This window comes from Amblyomma mixtum, chromosome 1 (genome assembly GCF_055824585.1).
Source record: "Amblyomma mixtum isolate Tamu chromosome 1, ASM5582458v1, whole genome shotgun sequence".
NCBI classification, from domain to species: Eukaryota; Metazoa; Arthropoda; class Arachnida; order Ixodida; family Ixodidae; genus Amblyomma; species Amblyomma mixtum.
This window is the reverse complement of record NC_143012.1, coordinates 206199676-206206482: the sequence shown is the minus strand read 5'-3', so window position 1 is coordinate 206206482 and position 6807 is coordinate 206199676.

Genomic DNA, 6807 nt, shown 5'->3' with positions numbered 1-6807 from the left:
TATCATGCACAAAACACGTACACCCTGTGGTTCATATGCACACTATGCCCTGGGAGGCGACGCAGTTCAAAATTCGAAATGCAACTTTGATTGCTTGCTGCTTTGAGCAACACCAAGCAAGTGCTCTAGCATTTCAGCGTGAAAGAGTACAGAAAGTAGAACATAAAATAGTGAATAATGACAAAAATTAACAAAAAGATGTTAAAAAGGTGATATGCCGCAGAGCAGCATATTTTGTATTTGTTACCTCCTGTGTACTTCCGCCCTACCCCTATCATTTCTTACTATACCCCCCCCCCCCCCCCCCCCCCCATTTCTTTCCTTCTCTCTGTCCTCTCCCAGTCCTTTTATTCCCGCTAGCCACAGCTCAGGTGCTTCAGGTTTCAATGGTAGATGCTGTGGCCAGCAACATCTTTTCTTTCCATTGTTATTTTTATTAATAAATAGCCACTAACAACAACAGTAATACAAAGCAGCAATGTGACTGCTGTTTGCACATGAGTGAGCCAAATATTGCTATGTAATGGAGATGCTTGACTTGGGTGCTGCTATTTTGTTTTGCTTTGTCTTGGGGAAAGCGACACAAATACCGCTGCCTTTTTTACTTGAATACACTAAGCATTTTGGGCAATGTGTATCGTTGTGGCTGCGTGTCCACATTCGCCCTCAGTAGTCGGTGTAACCACCCTATGCTAAAAAATGGTGACAGTGGTAATGCAGCCAAATCATTTGTATTGAATGGACATTTGTGCCGTGTTCTAGCTCAATGTATCATATCGTAGCTGCTAGGCAAATATTTATTTATTTACAATACCCATTAGGGCCCTCGCGCGAGGGTATTGCATGGGGGGCAATACAAGCATAAAAATGTGGCACAGGCATTTGAACAAAATACACGTGTAGAGCGGTTTATTGGCACCTTCAAGCGCCGGCGACGAAGACCCTGACGCAAGAAGTCTAGGAACGAGCGAGGCGAGGGACCGGCACACAAGCGGCAGTTCTCCAGTACGATCCTCCTACGGGCGGCGCTAGCGCTTCGTCGTCGTCGCTAGCGCTTCGCTGGCAGGCTGTGCAGGAGCGAACGTAGCGACGAACGAAGTTGTACATGCCTCGCCAGTAGTACCTCTGCCGTAGTCGCTCGTAGGTTTTTAGCGATCCAGCGTGAGCGCTCTGAGGGTCGGCATGGTAGTGCACACAGATCTCAGACCGAAGGTGTCGAGGAATCACGAGGAGCCACTTTCGGCCGTCCGGTCGATAGTTGCGGCGGTACAGGAGATCGTCGCGGATGGCAAAATGGGAAGCTTGGCGACGAAGAGCTCGAGGGAAGGAGGACGTAGAGTGGGCACGAAGGACAGCGAGCAGGGACGAAATCCATGGATCCTGGCGTTGTTGATTGGGCATGTCCATAGTAGTGAGCGCTGCGAGTAGGGAATCAGGTAAGGGGGAAGAGGGCGCAGGAGAGGGCAGTGGCGAGCGTGACAAGGCGTCGGCGTCGGAGTGCTTGCGGCCCGACCGGTAGACTACGGTAATATCAAATTCCTGAAGACGGAGCGGCCAAGGCGTCCTGAGGGATCTTTGAGGGAGGCCAACCAGCACAAGGCGTGGTGATCAGTAACGACGGTGAACGGGCGGCCATATAAGTATGGGCGGAATTTCGTGAGAGCCCACACTACGGCCAGACACTCCTTTTCAGTCGCGGTGTAGTTTGACTCTGCTTTGGTGAGAGCACGGCTGGCGTACGCAACAACGTATTCAGAAAATTCGGGCTTGCGCTGGGCCAGGACAGCACCGAGGCCGATTCCGCTTGCGTCGGTGTGCACCTCAGTAGGAGCAGTGGGGTCATAGTGCCGAAGAATAGGGGGCGAAGTAAGAAGGCGACGGAGCGTAGCAAAAGCTTCATCGCAGGCAGAGTCCCACGTAGACAGGTCGGCGGGACCATTGAGGAGTTTCGTAAGGGGCGCGACGATAGAGGCGAAATTAGGGACAAAGCGCCGAAAATAGGAGCAGAGGCCCACAAATCGGCGCAGCTGTTTCGTAGAGGTCGGTTTAGGGAAGTCAGCCACAGCACGGAGTTTGTCAGGATCAGGTAGGACGCCATCTTTGGATATGAGGTGGCCGAGTATTGTCAGTTGCCGGGCGCCAAAGTGACACTTCTTGAGGTTAAGTTGAAGGCCAGCACGGGTGAGGCAGCTCAATATCTGGCGCAAGCGCTGGAGATGCGTCGGAAAATCGGGCGAAAACACAACAACGTCATCTAAATAGCAAAGACAAATGTTCCACTTGAGGCCGCGCAAGATGTTGTCCATCATTCGTTCGAACGTGGCGGGAGCGTTACACAGACCGAAAGGCATTACGGCGAATTCATAGAGGCCGTCAGGGGTAACGAATGCCGTTTTAGGACGGTCGGACGCAGGCATCGGGACTTGCCAATAGCCGGAACGAAGGTCCAGAGATGAGAAGAACTCGGCGCCTTGCAAGCAGTCAAGGGCGTCGTCAATTCGGGGTAGCGGGTAGACGTCTTTGCGCGTAATTTTGTTGAGCCGGCGATAGTCCACGCAAAATCGTATCGAGCCATCCTTCTTTTTCACCAGGACAACTGGGGATGACCAAGGACTGGCAGATGGCTGAATAATGCCGCGTTGTAGCATGTCATCCACTTGCTCAGCGATGAGGCGGCGCTCGGGAAAGGACACACGGTAGGGGCGCTGGCGGAGAGGAGTATGTGCACCAGTTTCAATGTGGTGCTCGACAGTGGTCGCACGGCCCAAAGAAGAGGACTGGTGGTCAAACGATGGGCGAAACTGATTGAGCAGGACAAGAAGCTGCGCGTGTTGAGCTGTGTCGAGGGCGGGATCAATAGAGCGGTCGAAAATGTCCGAAGGCAGTGGGTGATCGGGAGGAGCGCCACGTGGGGTCAGGGCAGCGAGGTCGAGACTGGAGGAGGGCGCATCGGTGTCCAAGGAAGAGATGAAGTCAGCGGTTTCAAAATGACCAAGGCACTCGCCACGAAGCAGGGGAAACGCAGAGAATGAGGTGTTGGAGACAAGGATTGCGGCAGCACCGTGGTGAATGTCGATGACGGCGAAGGGAAGAGAGAGACGTCGGCGAGAGGCAAGGAGGGTGGAAGGCTTGAAGAGAACGGTAGCGTCAGAAACAGAGGCGGCGCACACAGGGACGAACACAGCACTCTCAGGGGGAATATCGGTGTCCTCGGCAACAACAAGCTTATCATCACAGCGAATCGGAGGTGCGTCGAAAAGTGTATCACAGAGCGGAGAAAAGACGACGTGCGCACGGGCACAGTCAATGACGGCGCTATGGCGGGATAGAAAGTCCCAGCCAAGGATTACGTCATGGGAGCTTGCACGGAGGACTAAAAATTCGACAACGTATAAAACATCGGCGATGACGACGCGGGCTGTGCAAGCGGCAGAAGGATGAACGGGCTCGGCGCTAGCTGTACGGAGGGAGAGTCCAGAAGATGGGGTCGTAACTTTTCGAAGCGAACGGCAGAAGTTTTCGTTAATCACAGAAACGGTGGCCCCAGTGTCCACAAGCGCAAGTGTCGGTACGCCATCCACAAACACGTCAAGAAGATTTGGCGGTGAAAGGCGAGGACTTGAACAGGGCGACGATAGCGCAGTTCGTGCCCCAGGAACTGCGGCTGCTAGTTTTCCGAATCGGCGGTGACGGTGCGACGCCTCATGGGCGACAAGGAGCGGCGGCGAGGGGACGGCGATCGGTGGGAAACGTAGGGCTGACGACCATGAGCGCGATCAGGTGAGGTGCCCCGATGGGGTGGTTCGAAAGATGGGCGAAAGGTGCGATCCGTAGCGGGGTAATCCGGCATGGGGTGCAGGGGTGCAGGCAGAGTACGTCGACAGAGGCGCGCGACGTGGCCGGGACGACCGCAGGCGTAGCAGATAGGTTTGTTGTCAGGTGTGCACCAAGGATTGTAGGCAACGGGCGCGAAACGGTGCCGGGGAGCAGCAGGCGCAGACACCGCAGGAGGAGCGTATGCATAGGCCTGCGGCGGCGGTGGTCTTCTGACAACGTCGGCATATGTGAGAGGCACGGGTGCGGGCGCAGGCGGCACTGTTACTGCAGGATCGTAGCTCAACGGGGCGGCAACAGGAGTGGGCTGGATTGGGAAAAGACCGGCCTGGGGAGCCAAGGGTGCCGGTTGCCGAAGACTAGGAAGTGCATCGGCGACCTCCCGCGTGATGGCTTGCCGGATCTCAGGACTGATGACGGGCGGTGACGGGTGTTGATGCGATAGGAGCGAGAGTTGCCTGGCTACCTCGTCCCGCACGAAGTCTTTGATGGTAGCGAGTAATTCATTGTTGATGCCCAGGCCGGAGATGGAGTCGGCAGGTGGGGGAGAGCGACGAGCGCAAAGGCGTTGTTTGCGCAACTCATCGAAACCTTGGCACAGGGTGTACACCGAGGCAACGGTGGTGGGGCTCTTCGCCAACAACATCTGAAAGGCGTCGTCGTCGATGCCTTTCAGGATGTGCTTGATCTTCTCAGCCTCGGTCATAGACGGGTCAATACGCTTGCAAAGGCCTACTACATCCTCAATGTAGCTCGTGAAAGTCTCATTGGTGTGCTGAGCTCGGACACGCAGGCTTTGCTCAGCGCGCAGCTTCCGCACGGCGGGACGACCGAAAACCTCCGCGAGGGTGGTCTTTAGAACGGCCCAGGTGGGAATGTCGGCCTCGTGGTTTCGGAACCACAGGTTAGCGACGTCGCTCAGGTAGAATATCACATTTGTGAGCTTGACGCGGTCGTCCCAGTTGTTATGGCGGCTCACCCGTTCATACGACTCCAGCCAATATTCCACATCTTGATCGCTGTGGCCGCTGAAAACAGCGGGGTCCCGCTGCCGGACGGCACCGGAGCAGATGACTGGCTCCGGCGTGGGGGATGGCTGTTGACTGGGGGGCTGCTGACCGGCCTTGGACATCGGGATGGTGCAACTGCGAAGTTCCACGGTGAGGGGGAACGGTGGTGACCGCAGCAACCTCCACCAAATGTAGAGCGGTTTATTGGCACCTTCAAGCGCCGGCGACGAAGACCCTGGCGCAAGAAGTCTAGGAACGAGCGAGGCGAGGGACCGGCACACAAGCGGCAGTTCTCCAGCACGAGCCTCCTACGGGCGGCGCTAGCGCTTCGTCGTCGTTGGTGGCGGTGCTGTATCATCTTCTTCATTCCACACGTAATAATGAATTAAAACTGGTAATGCACACAAATAACACAACAAACAACGCAGAATAAAATACTCAGTAAATGCACATAATACAACAAAAATGCCAAATTTGTTAGTACATGGTTTGCTTTAACGACTGCTGAAATGATTGTAGGTTAACCTCAGTAGCTATTTGTGATGGCAAGTTATTCCAATCTATTAGCCAGGTTCTTTTTCTTTCTGGGGGTGGGAGAAGTCCTAGGCAGTTAATTGCATTGGGGAAGTGTTGGGCGTGGTGCACAAGAGCAGTGCCAAAAACATAGGGTTTCGGAGATTAGTGAACTTGATTTTGGGTGGGAGTCTGGGCCTGCCTTGGATGTGTGCTTGCTAGCCACTAAACTGGATGAGAAGCAACTGTGCTGCTGATGCATTACATCATGACTGTTCTGTAAATTTCTTTGTGCTATAACTGTGAGAACTTAACAATGACTCCAAGGCATGCATCAACTCAAGATGTGGCAGATGTATCTTTCTGAGTACTTGAGCCTTGAGGAAAAGCTCGGGCCACATGGAAAATTGTTTCAGTTGAATCACTTGACAGACGGTATTGTCATTGATTTACATTGGCTTTAGATGTAAACTAAGTATAATTGCTGCAGATGCTAGTGTCCTTCACCAACTTCTTGCGAAATTTTTGGATTTTTGAGATCCTGTAGCTTGGTGTCACTGTACGGCCTAACAACAGATGCAGCATGAGTAATCGTGTTTCCAGCAAGAAATGGAAATGCACTGCTGTCTTCTCCCTTGTGTGTTTTGTTTAGACATGCTTGGGTCATTTTTTGGGCCGTCAGGCGTACATATCAGCTCCTTAACTCGAGAATGGTGCCTGCTGCACTGCAAAGAAAAAGAAAATGGCTGGCTGTTTAGCATTGCTAAGCACGAAATACTGTGCGAAAGCACTGTTTTTTGCAGGTGGACACCACTGTCTCGTAACACTAAAGCGGGATTTTTTTAGGTGTCCATTGACCCAGGGAGCCAATTATGCGCCTTTCATTTTCTCAAAATCAATGGATTCTAAACCTTCTGCTGGTTTAGCAAAAGGCGCATAACTCCCTCAATTTGTAGGTGGATGCCACCACCTACTCCCAGCACGATTGAGGTGTCCACTGACCCAGTGAGCCAGTTACATTTCTACTCAGAGGCTTCACACAGCTAGGCAGACACCGCTAAAACCTTGAGAGCGGGGCTAGAAGTGCTTTTGCACTAAAAGAAAGCTTTAATTTCATTCAATTTCACTTCTTATTTAAGCACTGTAGTACATATAGTTTAACACTGTCATTGTATACACCCTGCCAAGAGTTCTTCGCGGTGTTGCTGCACATATCAGCAACGGAATGGAAACTTCTGGAATGGGAGACAAGAAGCCCTGCAAGTTAAGCCAAGTAAAAAACAAAAGTGTACGGCATGTGCTACTTTGTCAACTGGGAAGTTGATGGCAAAGGATGGCTGTCAGTGATAGGTAAGGACCCTTTTATTTCCACTACAAAGCGTGTGGCATAGATTACAAAGGAGTCAGAGCTGAAATACTGTAATCTCTTGAGCACCGAGCATAAGAAAAG